A 16,149-nucleotide genomic window follows, 5' to 3' on the forward strand; every position below is an offset into this window, starting at 1 on the left:
CACATGCAGATGATTTTTAGGAATTTATTTTAAATCATAAGTGTTTCTTTTTTCTTTTTCTGAATGTTCACAGTAGCTGGGAGACGAGTATTTGCTTACCACTCCCCTCCCGACATACCACTGAATGGTTGGGTGGAACTGAACATAAGATTGCATAATATGTTTCCCTCCTTTAATATCTCTATCTCTGTCTCTATTAATCATTTCTATATCATCCTGTTAATTATCTACCAATCTATCTATTAATCATCTATGAATTATATATCTATAACTCGGGACATAATATTTAAGAATATGGGCTTTGGATTCAGTTAAAGCTGGATTTGAAGGCAGGGTCTACCTCTTACTAGCTAAATGGCCTTAGGCAATCCACTTAATCTCTTTAAGCTTAATTGGTTTATCAATTAAAATCAGGCAATAAAAATATTAATTTTATTTGAGGTGTTATGAAGATTAAATGATATAACCCATGCTAAAGGCCTAGCACATTATATGGCATATAGTAAATGTTCAATAAATGTTAAAGATTATTCACTTTTACTACGGATAATAATCACTTTCAGAATAATAGGTCATAAACGAGGTAGAGGTCATTTCAAAGATTTTACTTTATTTTATTTTTATTTATTTATTTATTTGTAGGTCTGAATGGACAGGGAACATAGAACAATCTGGGCAGAATGAGGAGAGTGTGCTAGAGACAGCACTCAGAGGGAGGGAACCACCATGTCCGCAGGTGAGATACTGTGCAGCTTAGATTCCAGACGGTAGAGCCCTCCAGGCACTGTGCAGGGGCAGAGGCCCCATGTCTGGCTGCTGTCGGCCTCCAGACAACAGTCAGTCAACAGGCAGGCCTCCTGCTCCACTCCAGCCTGCTCTAAGGGGCTGCATCTGCTCAGGTTCCAGCCGAAAAGGTCTCAGGGTGCTCCCTGAGGCTCCTTCTCCCTGTGTTCTCATTATGTGTCTGAGGGCTTCAAAGATTTTACCTTAATATATTTAGTAATATTTAATTTGTTTATGGAATAAAAATCTCATGATTTTAGTTAATTCTAGGTAAAACTGAGAAGTAATGATATTTTTCTTGATTCCTTCAGCTTTCCATTTCTGTTATTTACATACCAGTGATACTATTTTTCTCTCTTCTTGATCAGAATAACGTATTTTCCTAATGTTCCTTCCTTTCATTAACAAGATATTTGTATTTATAGCTTAAGTCAACGTTACCTCCCTGTGATAATGTTTGATGGGTTTTTTGTTTGTTTTTTTTGAAATGTTGTCTTGACCCAGCCTGAGGCCCTGGCCAGAGGCTGGTCAGTTCCCCTTCTTGAGCAGCTGATTCATTCCACATTCCAACCATACACAAGGACACTATGCACCTGCCCTAATTGCCCCGGGGTCAGGTAATAGATAATTAGGGACAGCCCTTTTGCCCCAGAATCCTGGAAATTACCCAAACTAGCCAATCTACAAGGAACCTGAGAAATCCCATTAACTCCACCCCACTTGCCATACATAAGCTGCACCCTCTAGCTCCAGTTTGCTCTTACCCTGTCCCTAGATGCAACCCCCTGTGTGGCCTGTGTGGCCTTGTGTGGCAGACTTTCTCCTTCGGAGCTGTAAGTAATGGAGTTCTACCTCCCATCTATGCCAGTGTCATTCCACAACCAAAATAGTCTTTAAATCTTATAAAACACTCTGTCAATCAAATTTTATTTAAAACTTCGTGCTTTATTATTAGATAAAAACATTTTATTGTATGCTAAAGGAGTTTAATTTTAAATATTTATTTTATAATTATTTCAGAAGTAATATATGGTGACATTAGGACTTATTAAATCAAAAATTTTAAAGAAAACAATTCATTAAAAAACTCATAAATAGCTAATATTTAAGTTTAGTTACTTTCTAATTGTTTGTTCCATGTAAATATTTATATTTATTTTATTCATGTTCACATATATATACTCATACATATGGAGATGTAGCCATATCTATATAATTCATACATTATTTATTTATATTTGTATAGACACATCTATATGTATATATTTTCTGTTTGTACAAAGAGAAATCACTCTAAACAAATCAGAACCCATACCTCTCCCTCAGAATTCATATCATAATAGAATTTAATAATTATCTGTATAATTACTTATTTAGGGTTTATAATCCCACCTCTGTGTTGTAAACACCATGAGGGCAAGGGTTGCAACCACTGTATACATATTGGTTAGCACAGTTCCTGACAACTAGATGTTCATAGGTGTTTGTTGAAGAAATGAAAATAACTTTATAAACTTTGTTACATAGCCTGCTTTATTTCTTAATCCACATAATCTTTTCCTGTATATCCTCTAATTCCATACTATTTCATGGTTATGGTATTTGTTAAAGGAATATAAAACATTAATATGCAACAATAGATCAACTGTGTTGTACCCCCAAAATACATGTAGCCAGTGACCAATCCTGCCTGGCCCTGTCCAATTTCACTTCATTCAGTCTGATGGATAGAGTGGAATATAGATCAAGTGCCATGAACCAGTGATACCACCTGCAAAAAACAAGTATCACACCAAACAAAGGGAAGTGTTGACAATTATTTACTCATCTGAACTAAATAATTCAGGAATAAAACATCTTGTGTTTATTTAGATATCTAGAGAGACTAGTCCATAGGTAAAATTAAGGAGCTAATTGCCAAAGTTTTATATTGGCACAGGAAAAATTGAAGTGGAGGGAGAGAGACAAAGACAGAGAGAGAGAGAGAGAGATCGAAAATAATAAAAAAAATGTAGCTCTACGTAATTGAGAGAGAAAACATAACTTGCAAGGATTATGTGAGTCATTAAGAATTCACTCAACCCAAAGCATCATTGATCAGCTGAAAAGGAGGCACTGTCTGATACACACACAGTCATGCATGTTCCATTAACCTCAAAGTGTTCTTAACTTGGTTAGGAAGAAACGTTGTGAGATGTAATATATATCTACATAAAATCAGTAGGAAAATTTTACCCAAAGTTGAATGGAGGTAGTAACATTTTCTGCTGAAGGAAAGTGTTATCTGAGTTGTTTCTTATTCAAGGAAAGAGGGGTAAGAGTGAATTCCGCATGGAGGTAACAGCGACTAAAAACTAAGAGGTGTAAAAACATACACTGGAGGGTGTGTGTCTGCAGTGTGTAGTGTGAAACGAAGCTGGATAGATATGTTGAGACTCTGCATGGGTTTAAAATAGGCTTACTTTTCTCTAGTTTATCCTTTTTGTAGACCAGTGGTTTTCAACCAGAGGCAATTTTGTCTCTGGGAGACACCGGGCAAAGTATGAAGAAAATTATCTCAGGGATGGGGTGCCGCTGGCATATTGTGAGAATCCAGGAATACTGCTAAACGTCCTGTGATAAACGAGACAGGACCGTCCCCTGACAATAAAAAGAACTTTCCAGTCCAAAATATCAATAGTCCAAGGTTAAGAAAACCTGGATTAGACTAATGGTCTCCAAAATGAAATATTTGAACCTGACATGTGATAAAAGATGACACATCAGGGTTTGGAAAAAAAATAGTACAATTTTATATTTCCTTTATATTTAAAAATTGTTTCATATTTAAAACTCTTTTTGAAAGTAGATTTTGTATCATACAAAGTATTAATATATATTTGTAGTGCATGTATGCAACTTATAAAAATCTGTATCTATATCGATGTCTATACATATATGAGCAGTGCCTGTTTGACCTTTTTTATTAATGGGGTGCATAGGCAAAAAAGTTGTAGACTCTTGTTTTAGAAAATAGAAAGTCAGAAAAATTTAGGTGGGTAGGTTATAGAAAAACAAGTGATGATAATGTGGGGGTTGGATGAAAACAGAAGACTCTGGAGGCATGAAGAATAGTTAGGCATCTGTTGCAATATTCTAGGTGAAAAAATCAAAAGAACGTGATTTAAGGCATTTGATTAGAGATGAAATAAGGAGATCAATTTAAGACACATGTTTTTGAAATAAATTCAACAAGAATTTTTGGGTGACAGATTGGGTTTGGAAATTGAGTAAGAAAGAGATGTTGGGGAGTAAATCGAAGGTTTCCAGCTGAGATATCTCATTGTTCTGTGTCATATTTTAGATGATAGTTTTCAATTCTCTCTGATTTCTATAAAAGCAGAGCTAGAATTTTAGTTGTCTTAGGGGATGATGGATAGGGGAGAAATTTAAAATGACTCTGATGAGAATTTGTGGATGGTGAAATTATTATCTAAAATGAGAATGTAAGAGGAAATGCAACAGATATATTATATTTGAGAGGGTAAAATGAGTTTATTTCAGTTTTGTAGTCCCTATGTGAATTTAGGTAAATTATGTCAGATAAAGATTTGGACACTACTTTATCTACTTAGGAAAAGCTGAAAAGATAAATTTAAGGAAGTGACTAAAAAGACCCATAATGTTAGTAATAACACAATTGAAATATGTTGGATTTTCTTATTTACATAGTTTTCTTTGAAAACAAAACACAAAGAAACCAAGTGGGGGAGGGAAGAAAGCATTTGGACTGATGCAAACTGGGGATTGAAAGCATTGGTAAGGGAAGGAATACAAGACTTAGAAGCTAAAATAGCATTGGAAGGATTAGTAGGCATGATTTCAGGCTATAGCAGCAAAGGAGGAAGTGAAGAGAGAAGGCTTTTATTACATAAAGAGAATACAGGAGGTTTACAGTCAAGATCTTGATGATGGTGAAGAATAGGTCCAGTTGGGGTAATGGAGTGGGAAGCATGAAAAAATCAGGGATTGTAGTCCAAGAGAATAATTTCTAGCTTTACAAAATATAGTTTTAAATATTATTTTCATAGGGCTACAAAGAAGACTATCATAAGTATCCACATGAATACACATGCAAAAATTCTACAAAAGGAATTTGGAAAATTAACCACTTATTACAAAGAATGAGGAAAATAATAAAAGGGAATTTAATATTTGGTTTTAATAAATGTCATCTCCTTAATTTTCCTCTTCCTACACAGTTTAAGTAGCAATAAGTGAGTTTCATCTGGCTGTTCAGATTTCTCAGTCCCCCCTCCAAAAATTCTTTAAGTCCAATCTTGCAACTGTATTTTCTCAAATGGAGATGAAATAAAAGAGAGGAATGGGGAGAGTGAAATTCATCATAGACACATTTACTGAAAAAGTCTGGCAGATGAACAAAACATGATTTTTTGAGAGGCTCTGTAATGGATAGTTCTTTTTCTCACTTATGTACTTATGTGAAACTAGCAAAGATAGTAAAGTGCAAAAAGAAAATCTACCAACTTAAAAAAAATTACAAAATCTTAGCAGCTTTGACTGTAGCGTCTTTGAGTTAAGTTATCCAAATGCTCTTAAAGCTGCCTTTTTATTTTCTTTCATTTTGACACCATAATATAATGTTTCATTTTCAGAATAAGAATGTGAATCAGATAGATGCAGTAAATTGATAAATTCTACATCTGTGATTTTCTCTTCAGTAGTAAAAATAATGTCATGTCTTAAGGTCAAAGCTTATTAACCATAAATCATTAAAACTACTGAGTTTCAAATATTTTTCCTATCTTCTAGAGGAAGAGGCCAAGAAGTGTATATTTTTTTACATTTTCTCCACACATTAGTTGGGCTAGAATTTTTATTTTTTACAGGCATAATTAAACAAATATGCCCACTTTAGGAAGATTCCATAAACCATTCAATTCAGTTTAAGTTAACAAGAAATTGAAATCCATAATAAAATATGTTGTTGAATTGTCATTTTACTTACTAATTTCTTCATAGCTTCTTGAATATTTTGAATACTTCCTTCACATTATTTTAGAAGGAAAAATATAGTAAAAACTGTTTTTTGATGCTAACAAATAATCTAAAATCCTCTGGTGTACCCAAGGTGGCATACTGAAGACATTTTTTCTTAATAACATCTACTGATAATAATTTAGAAATTGTGGAAACTCTAGTGAGGCTCATATAATCTACCACTGAAATAGAAAGATTGCTAGATTATGTCATCAGTAGAATTCATTTTTTTGGTGTTGTTCCCCCAAATAGCTATCCACAATTTACTTTCAGGGCTAAGTGCCCTAAACTATTTATATGATTGCCAAGTACAAATTGTTCTGATATTCATACTGTGTTGTATTTCACATTGCTCTGTTAAGAAGAGGTTTTTCCAAGGAATCTGTTTGTTTTATTAGATTTCTGTTGTTTTTGATGTTTCTTTTTATGAGATGATGAATTTATGGCTGAGGTTATGACAAGAATTTAAAGCTCTTTTTGGGGGGGTGGGGATAGAGATTGGCTCTCCATGACTGACAAAATCTTTTAGTGTCTTTGATGCTCTTTCTCTGGCTGTAGACACAATACAGAATAAAGCTTTGAAAGAGTGGAAATGGCTTGCTCTCTAGAGATTTCTTCACACTTCTCTCTCTACCCTATGGAGCAAGTCTTACATACCAGCTTCAGAACATGAACATGAATGTCCAATCTATATTGTTAATCTTATTTTTTAAACCAAACTAGAAGCCAATAAATGGAGCCCATCCAAAGCTAGTTATAACCTATTAGTAGTTTTTGAAATTACAACCAAAATAGACAAAGCATTCTCCTTCACACAATGGAAATACTGAAGTGCAGTTTCTATATTGCAAAAATGAAGGAAATTATGAGACAAGAAGGCTCACAGAATTTTCAGGATAAAAATGTTAAGAAAATGTTGAGAGCGAGAGAAGGTTTTCACTTTTTTACATGGATGAAATATAATATTGGCTTGTTAGAGACCATATGAATCTGGGAGCAGAGGGAAGCAAGTATTACAAGTGTTGTCCTGAAACAGGTATCTTTCAACCACAGCGGGTAATTGGACTAATATTTGGAATACACTACTCTTTTCTCCTTTCCCTTATATACAAATCACAAAGCACGAAAAGAAAGACTTAGAGTGATGAAAAAGCATGGCATGCTTAGCAAGACAGAAGTGTAGCCTTCAAGAGTTACAGATTTAAGAAGAGTAAAGTTGAATGAGCTAGTCATTTTAGCTTATGATTAAAATAAAAAACTCAACAAATGGCCAGATTTCTGAAAATGCTAAATTTGAATTGTGATTTGATAAAATACTGTTTTTTTCTAATTTAAATCTTAATCTGTAAATAAAGAAAAGAAAAAGAAGTGCCATGACTATATAAGGATTCTGTGGAGAAATATGGAAGAACAACATACCACACAATTGCTAAGTAATGGCAACAAGGATGGTAATAATGCCAAATGGAACTTTTTTGTCAATTAATTTAATGTTAAGATTGATTTCAAACGTACACATAAGAGGGCTTTATTAATCACTGTGAAGTGTGGCCTAGTTCAGGAAAATCCATATGTCTTTTCAGTTCCCAGATCAGCACTGCACAGGTTTTAAAAACTGCCTCCTACTAATGTCCACGAGTAGACAAACACCACTGACAAATAATGCTCGTGGAGGTTTATGGTTTCACTTTCCTTGTACCAGGAGGTGTAATCTGCTGCTTAAAATAGTGTTTAACAGAATATAGTAATTCTCTATTTAAATTCATGAAAAGTAGTATGCATAGAGCAACATTTCAACTTTTTGTTCCTTTTTAAAGAGTTTTTTCACTTCTAAACTAAGAATTTGGGCATCTCAGTGAACTCTCCCAAGAGATGCTTCCTTTCTAATGTTTAAACACTTTTTTTTCCTTTCTATTCTCCTCTGAATGCTGAGAGAAAATCTATTACTGTTTCTAACTTGTCAGAGAAAATGCAGCATATTAACTGGCATCTGACCATGCATGAGATTTTTATCTCTTTAATAATAAAAGCTATGAGTGTGCTAATGGAAAAGGTAAATAGCTCATCATTTTGTTTCTGAGAATTGTTTGGGAGAGGTTTAGATCCTTTGGGAGAAGTTTGCTGGAATAACAACAAGTGAGGGTACACTTTTGAGAAAATAGACCATAATTTAAATTTGGCATCTCCATGTACAAATTCTGTGATTTTAGTCAAGTTCAGTTTCCTCAACCACAAATCCAAGGATAATAATATATATTTCTGTTAGTAAAATAGTATATATGAATGCACCCAGTAGTAGATTGAGCAAAAAATTAATCACCAATGGGAAGACCAAAATTGTTCACATATTAGCAAATTTATATGATTTATAACACATAGGAAGTTCAAATTTGATTAAGTGAAATCCAAAATATTTTTTTCTTTTGCCTTTTGTTTCCTTCTCAAATTTATTAGCATATACAGGAATACTTTGGGGATATTGTGGGTTCAGTTCTAAACCAACACCATGAAACAAATATTACAATAAAGTGAGTCACAAATATTTTGGTTTTCAATGTGTATAAAATGTATGTTTACTCTGTACTGCAGTGTTTTAAGTGTGTGAGAGCATTGTTTCTAAAAAAAAAAGTATACACCTTAATTTAAGAATACTTTATTGCCAAAAAATGCTAAATATCATCTGAACCTTCAGCGCGATGTAATCTTTTTGCTGGTGGAGTGTCTTCCATCAAAGTTGTTGGCTGATGAATGACCAGGGTAGCAGTTGCTAAGGTTGGGTGGCTGTGGCAGTATCTTAAAATAAGGCAACAGTGAAGTTGGCTGCATCAATTTATTCTTCCTATCACAAAAGATATCTCTGTAGGATGAGACAGCATTAGCATTTCACCCACAGCAGAACTTTTTTCAAAATTGGAGTCAATCTTCTCAAACCCTGCTGCTGCTTTATCAATTCAGTTTACGTAATATTCTAAATCCTTTGTCATTTCAACATTGTTCACAGCGTCTTCATCAGGAGTAGATTCCATCTCAAGAAACCACTTTCTTTGTTCCTCCCTAATAAGCAACTCCTCATTCATTCAACTTTTATCACAAGATTGCAGCAATTCAGTCCCATCTTCCAGGCTCCACTTCTAATTCTAGTTCTCTTGCTATTTCCACCACATATTCAGTTACCTCCTCTACTAAAGTCTTGAATCCATCAAAAACATCCAGGAGGGTCAAAATCAACTTCTTCCAAACTCCAGTTAGTGTTGATACTTTGACCTCTTTCCATGAATCACAAATGTTCTTAATGGCATCTAGAGTGATGAATCCTTTCCAGGAGGTTTTCAGTTGACTTTGCCTATATACATCAGAGTAATCACTCTCTATGGCAGCTATAGTCTTACAAAATGTATTTCTTGAATAATAATACTTAAAAGTAAAAATTATTCCCTGGCCCTTGGGCTTCAGAATGGATGTTGTGTAATGTTACCAGATGTGAAAACAACACTAATCTCTTTGTATGTTTCCACCACAGCTCCGGGTTCATTGTCAATGAGCAGTTATATTTTGAAAAGAATTTTTTTTTTTTTCCTGAGCAGTAGGTCTCAACAGTGGGCTTAAAATATTAGTAAACTATGTTGTAAACATATTTGCTACCACCCAGTCTTTCTTGTTCCATTTATTGAGCACAAGTAGAATAGATTTAGCATAATTCTTAAGGGTTCTAGAATTTTTAGAATGGTAAATATGCTTCAACTTAAAATCACCAGCTGCATTAGCTCCTAACAAGAGATTCAGCCTGTCCTTTGAAGCTTTGAAGCCAGGCATTGACTTCTCATCTTTAGCTACGTAAGTCCTAGATGACATCTTCTTCCAATATAAGGCTATTTCATTTACATTGAAAATCTGTTTAGTGTAACCACCTTCATCAATGATCTTGGCTAGAGCTACTGGATAACTTGCCCCAGCTTCTACATCAGAACTTGCTGCTTCACATTATACTTTTATGTTATGGAAATGGCTTCTTTCCTTAAACCTCAGGAACCAAGCACTGCTGACTTCCAACTTTTCCTCTATAGTTTCCTCACCTCTCTCAGGCTTCATAGAATTAAAGAGAGCTAGGGCCTTGCTCTGGATGAGGCTTTGGCTTGAGGGAACATTGTGGCTGCTTTGATCTTCTGTCCAGACCACTAAAACTTTCTCCACATCAGCAATAAGGCTGTTTTGCTTTCCTATCATTTGTGTGTTCAGTGGAGTAGCACTTTTAATTTCCTTTGCATTCACAACTTGGCTAACTGGTGCAAGTGGCCTAGCTTTTTGGTCTGTCTCAGCTTTTGACATGTCTTCCTCACTAAGCTTAATCATTTTTAACTCTTGATTTAAAGTGAAACTCGTGTGACTCTTCATTTTGCTTCAATGCTTAGAGGCCATTGTAAGGTTATTAATTGTCCTAATTTCAATATTGTGTTTCAGGGAATAAGGATGCCCAAGGACAGGGAGAGAAACAGGGGCAGACAGGTCGGTGGAGCAATCAGAACATGGACAACATTTATTGGTTAAGTTTGTAGTATCTGGGTACTGTTCGTAGTGCCCCCAAACAATTACAATAGTGAGATCATTGATCAAAGATAACCATAACAGATATAATAATAAGTTTTGAAATATTGCAAAAATAAACCAAAATGGGACACAGATACATGAAGTGTGAGCACGTGCTATCATAAAAGTGATGCCAATAGACTTGCTTGACACAGGTTTGCCACAAACCTTCAATTTGTAAAAAACACAGTATCTGTGAAGCATAATAAAATGCAGTACAATAAAACAAGGTATACCTCTAAATTTATTATTTCAAAAAACTCCTCATCTGTTCATAAAAGGCAATATCTGGTCAAAGTATATCCTATTGGATATACTCATAATAATAAAAAAATTATGATCAAGGATGAAAGTAGGCTTAGCATTTGTCTCTTGTCCAAATCAACTTAAATGGATCCACAGATATTCATGCCTGCTAATATTTGCTAATAATCTGCAGAGTTTGTTCTCCTTTTGTTATGTTTGGAAAATATGAGCGTTAGATAGCATGACTGTGTGTTCAGACTGCCAAATGCCAATAGGAGCAGACTGCACAGCAAGAGAAGTGCTTTTGTTTGACAATGTGTTATACACTATTGATAATGATTTTGAAATTGAAGTTGGTACTCTTGCCTTTTGCTCAGGGATATGAAGTTTTAAAATTGTCTTTAATTTCAATTAAAGAGCAATGGTTAGTGCTGTTGTTTACGTTCATCCCTCCTGTCAGTGTATGTGTGTAATTATAACATGTACGGTTTTAGTCTCCCAAATGCATTTGAATTTTATCCAGGACAACATATTTCTTAAGGTATTTGAATTTATTCAGTAGACACTGAATAGTGCTGCTTATTTTCTTGATGAAATAGTGTTTACTCACAGTCTCCTCTTTTCTCTGTTCCTAAGTACTAAGCAGGACCGCTTGTCACCATAGCCAGTGATGGAGCTCAGGATGAACCCACAGGACTTTAGGGTTTTAATCCTGGCATTTCTCAGCTACTATTAAGTAATGTAAATTCCTAATGTTCACGTTATACAGGAAATGTGGAAACAAAAAGAGTTAGGATTCTTGCTTTCTCCCAATATGCAAATTGCTTAGCAGTTTACAAATGTCAGATTCTAATTGTGAATGATTTTCATTTTTATCACAACAGCTTTGCTAGCTAATAAATGAAGATAACTGCACTTGTTTCATACTTGAAACCTATACCTCAGGTCGTGTAAAAGGCTATAGAGAAGCAGGGTAAGAAAGACTATTGATTCAAATGCCTGTTCATTGTGCATACATTTGTCAAACCTCAGTACAGGAGTAGGACATCCGTCCTTGATTAGATAAAATTGCCAGATTTCAGTGAGCCCCAAAGTGATACAAAGGGAGAATTTCCACATTAGGTGGTTCTCCGTGAATCATCCCAGGATAGTTGCTGGAATGCAGAGACAATTCAAGTTTATAAGAATTAATCCACACAGTCTACATTGTTTTTGTGAATTGTCATAGACATATTTAGGAGATCTCTAATATCCCTTCATAGGAATCTGATAGGAGAATCCTGGCATTAATAGGTGGCTAATATTTAAGAACTACTGAGCATCTGACAAGAAGAACAGACTTCACTATTCAAGTTTTGATTTCCTCTTATTACAAAAGACAACTTAAAATGTATATACATCATAGAGGTTTTTAGTTGGGAAAAAATGTGTACCAAATAAATGAGAACTTTTTGCAGAGTTTACTAACTGAATAGCCACTTTCCATTTATCATACTCACAACTTTGTAGCTGGAGAGGCACTTGGTGTGGTTCTCACCAATCAGATGTGGGCTTATGTGCCTTAAGAGGCTTCCACTTTTGTTTTATTCTGTCAAAATAAATACCACCTCATGAGACGAAACCTTTTCCCAGCTTCCTCTCTGTGAGTATGGCAGTCATAAAGCCCAGAACTGGAACAGCCTTTGCATAATTTTAGGAACAAAAGTCCCATCCTGATAAAGATGAAATATGAAGGTAGGAGACTGTGTTACTGTAGCATTATATGGCCACTGTGCCATCCCTGCACTGCTTTTCCTGAGAATTCATGTCGTTACATATAAATAAACCTATTTCTCGTTTAAGCTACTATTGATCAGATTTTTAATTTCTGATAGCTGAAAATACTATTGAAATAGCTCCCACCACTCCATTCTCTGTACCAGTGGTTTTCAGACTGTGGTGTGCGTCAGAATCACGTGACAGGCTTGTTAAACATGGATTGTTATGTCCATGGTAGGTCTGCGGTGGCTCCTGAGAATTCACTTTTCTAACAGGTTTCCAGGTGATGCTGACACTGACGGTCCAGGGACCACATTTTGCGACCACAGCTCTGCAGAATGATTTTTCTAAAATATAAATTTTAATATGACACTCATCCAATTAAAATACATTAGTATTGCTCCCAGACCCTTCAAAACAAAAACCAGTCTCCTTGGAATGGCATCTAGATCTACTTTTCCATCTTTATCGGTCATATATTTTCTATGTGGACTCTAAGTTACACACACACTCAACTGTCTATATTTCTCTGATAATATTCTATTTTCTGTAGCCATTTGTAAGCACATTTTTCCCTCTGCTTAGAATAGACTTCTCTATTATTTTCTTCACCCTTCTAACTAGTCGTTTAAGACTCAGACTTCCATTGACTAAGTCACCGGACTCAGTATACTATATTGTAAAACAATTATTTACTTAATTTTCCATTTTGTCTACGTAGTTTACTTGGGGTGAAGTCTGCAGCATTCAGGCATTCCTCTCCATATCCCCGGTGCCTAGCATGCGTGCTAAAACAAGAAGCACTCAGTAAGAAGGCTTGCTGAGTGAAAGACTGAGTATTTGTTGATGCATCAATGATGTTATGTGTTTCTAATATCGTTTTTTATGCCCTTAGGCTAAAATAGAAACTCCCTTTTTCAGTATAGCCTGTTCATTGTTTATAGTATATTACAAATCAATAATTTATAATAATAATTTTCATTCCAGTTTAAAAATAATTTTGGTGAGTGACCTTTGAACACAGTCCTTTGTAAGGGACAAAGTCCTTATTTTATCTCTCTCTCTTTTTTTTTTGATGTAACAGAAATTGAAACCAGAAAATTCTCACAGAACAGATGCCCTTGCAATTGAAAAGCACTCCCTCTAATAATGCTTGGCATAATTTTTGTTAGGTTTGTATCTCTGGTATAATTACATGATGATTTTAATGGAAATTATAAAGAAGTATTTTACAAAGGAACAGAATATTTTAAGTGTAGTTATATGTAAATTTCCTCTTATAAATATGCAAGCTTTCTTTCTCACATGGGTATTTGCTTAAGGATCACTCTGATAAATGCAAACAAGACTCATATTATTTATTAAAAGATTGCTGAGATATATAACAGTAATTGTCATACCACTCTGTAGAATTCACTTCCAGAATCTGCTGTTGTTCCTATTGACTGATAATGAACAGTAAAAATTGCCACATTTACAAATTCAGTTGAGATATTAAAATATCTAAGTTTTTATTTTCTTCAGATGCATAAACCATTTCTTATGTGCATGTTGTCGTTTTACCAAGCCAGTCTGAATTTCAAATGAGGCAAAAGCTCTAGTTTATATGGTAAGATTTTTGAAGGTATCATTCATGTCAGTGTTAATCTAATAATAAATATTAACACTGACAATTATCTGTAGAACCTTGCATTATATGATACAATACATCAGAAAAGTAATGATGTTCTACTACTGGTTGTGTTTTCCCAAGATTAAGTTTGAGGTACAAATTACATTAGTGTCCATTTTATAGCAAAATATACAAAACTGTTCTTTCCTCTTATAACCTAAATAGCAGCATGTCCATAAGAAAATTATTTTAAAAGCTTGAGTTCAGTCCACTTCAATTAATGTTAACAACCACTTGTTGAGAGTCTTCTACGTCATTAGCACTGCTCAGGTACTCTGGGAAGCATATGAATACATAGGTGCATAAGAACACAGGGTAAAATTATTTTGCAATGCTTGGTATTTTAGGCCAACTTAAAAAGAGCAATGCTTTAGTTTCAGCCATGGGTACTGTCCGTTGCTTATTTTGTAATGCTTTGTGCCCCAAAATATTTAATTATTCAAGAGGTGTTTTTGTTTTCTAGGTGAAAAGGCATGACAGGTCCCCCAACTGATTCTAAGATGTTGTCATAAAGACTTTATTTAAATCATCCAACTTTTGAGTTACAATAAGAAAATTTTAGGAGATTAAATACGTCTCAAGACATATAAATCGTGTATCATTGAATTCTCTAGGATAGACACAGCAGCTCCTTTTTTCTCTATTTTATGGCAGATAGCACCTTGAAATGATCAGGTGGCATGTTTGCACCTGACCTAGAGGAAATTCTGCATGCCTTGATGGCACAGTTGGCATCATCTCTTCATGTCAAATAAGTTGAATGATACTTAGAATCAAAGTCCTCTCCAGGGTAGTACCAATGCAACTCTTCCAGACTTGCCCTTGGTCTAAGTGTTTTGGAGGCAGGTAAGCACCAGGTAGGGTGAGTAAACTTTCTTCTAGAAGGACTTGAAGTTAGATAGATACATCTACAGACCTTTCTCAATTATCAGGCAAACCAAACTGTTTTACCCTCTGCCTCACATTATTAAACTTGTGTGTTGCCTCTATGTGACGTATTTCACTGCAGTTATCTGAAACCTGATTTGTGTTTTTGTTGATGGCACCAACACCAACACCCTGTGCGAGCCTCCGCTCTTGCATCGGTACCTCCCCCCCCCCCCCATGGGCTCTGACACCTCACTGATCTGCCACTGTGAGGTCACTTCCTCATCCCACTTGATCTAGACGCCCTCTCACGGGCTCCTGCAGTCCCCTACGCTCCATCCCTCTGCCCTATCGAATGGCTTTTAGACTGAGTTTTTTAAAAAGGGAAGGAAATAGAAGAAGAGGGAAAAAAAGAGAAAGAGGAAAAGGGAAAGGATTTTGTTAATCCTTAATTATTTCTACATATTAAAATTATTTATAGGTATTCAAAAGAATTTTTTTTTTTATTTCATCTTATTGTTATGGGGGATACAGAATTGCAGGTTACATACGTTGCCCATGTACCGCCTTTCCCCCCAAGTCAGAGCTCCAGGCGTGTCTGTTCCCCAGATAGTGCGCGTTGCACCCATCATGTAGGTATATATCCCTCCCTTCCCCACCTCCCCTTCCCGAGTCAGCACCTTATAATAATTGGTCCTTTGAGGACAAGCCTCCAGCAGGAATGCGTGCTTCAACTTGTTCCACTATTATAATTTGAAAATACAAACAAAACAATCAGCAGAGTTAGAATACATTAATAAGACAATATTGCTTTTAGTTTCAGTTTCAGGTTGCACCAAAGTGAAACAGAGAGGAGAGTCTTGTTTCAATTAAATCACCCTTATGGTAAGAAGGCACCCAGGGAAATAAAGACGAGATCTATAGCTGTCAACAGAAAGTGTCAAACCTAGATTGTCTAGTTCTGATGGCCTAAATCTTGAGGTCCAGACAGATTCTAAATGTTTTTTTGTTTAGATCCACATATAGGGATAAAACACATATTAACAATAGTCTTAGACGAAGGTAAATAGAACTTGCAAATACTTGATAATAGGTAAAAATACTGAAATACTGTTCAAAATGCATAGTAAATTTTTAAATCTTTAATTCTTCCTTTAAATGCTCTGCATTTCTGGCAAACCTTTATGTATATAGGCTTT

General features: G+C 35.1%; 1 pseudogene; it reads right to left on the reverse strand.

Moving 5' to 3' along the window:
* The window catches only part of LOC138398338 (large ribosomal subunit protein eL20 pseudogene), a 112,473-nt pseudogene extending 97,307 nt beyond the window's left edge, over positions 1–15,166 (reverse strand).
* Between the last annotated feature and the right edge of the window lie 983 nt (positions 15,167–16,149).

The sequence above is a fragment of the Eulemur rufifrons genome, chromosome 2 (assembly GCF_041146395.1).
Source record: "Eulemur rufifrons isolate Redbay chromosome 2, OSU_ERuf_1, whole genome shotgun sequence".
NCBI lineage: Eukaryota > Metazoa > Chordata > Mammalia > Primates > Lemuridae > Eulemur > Eulemur rufifrons.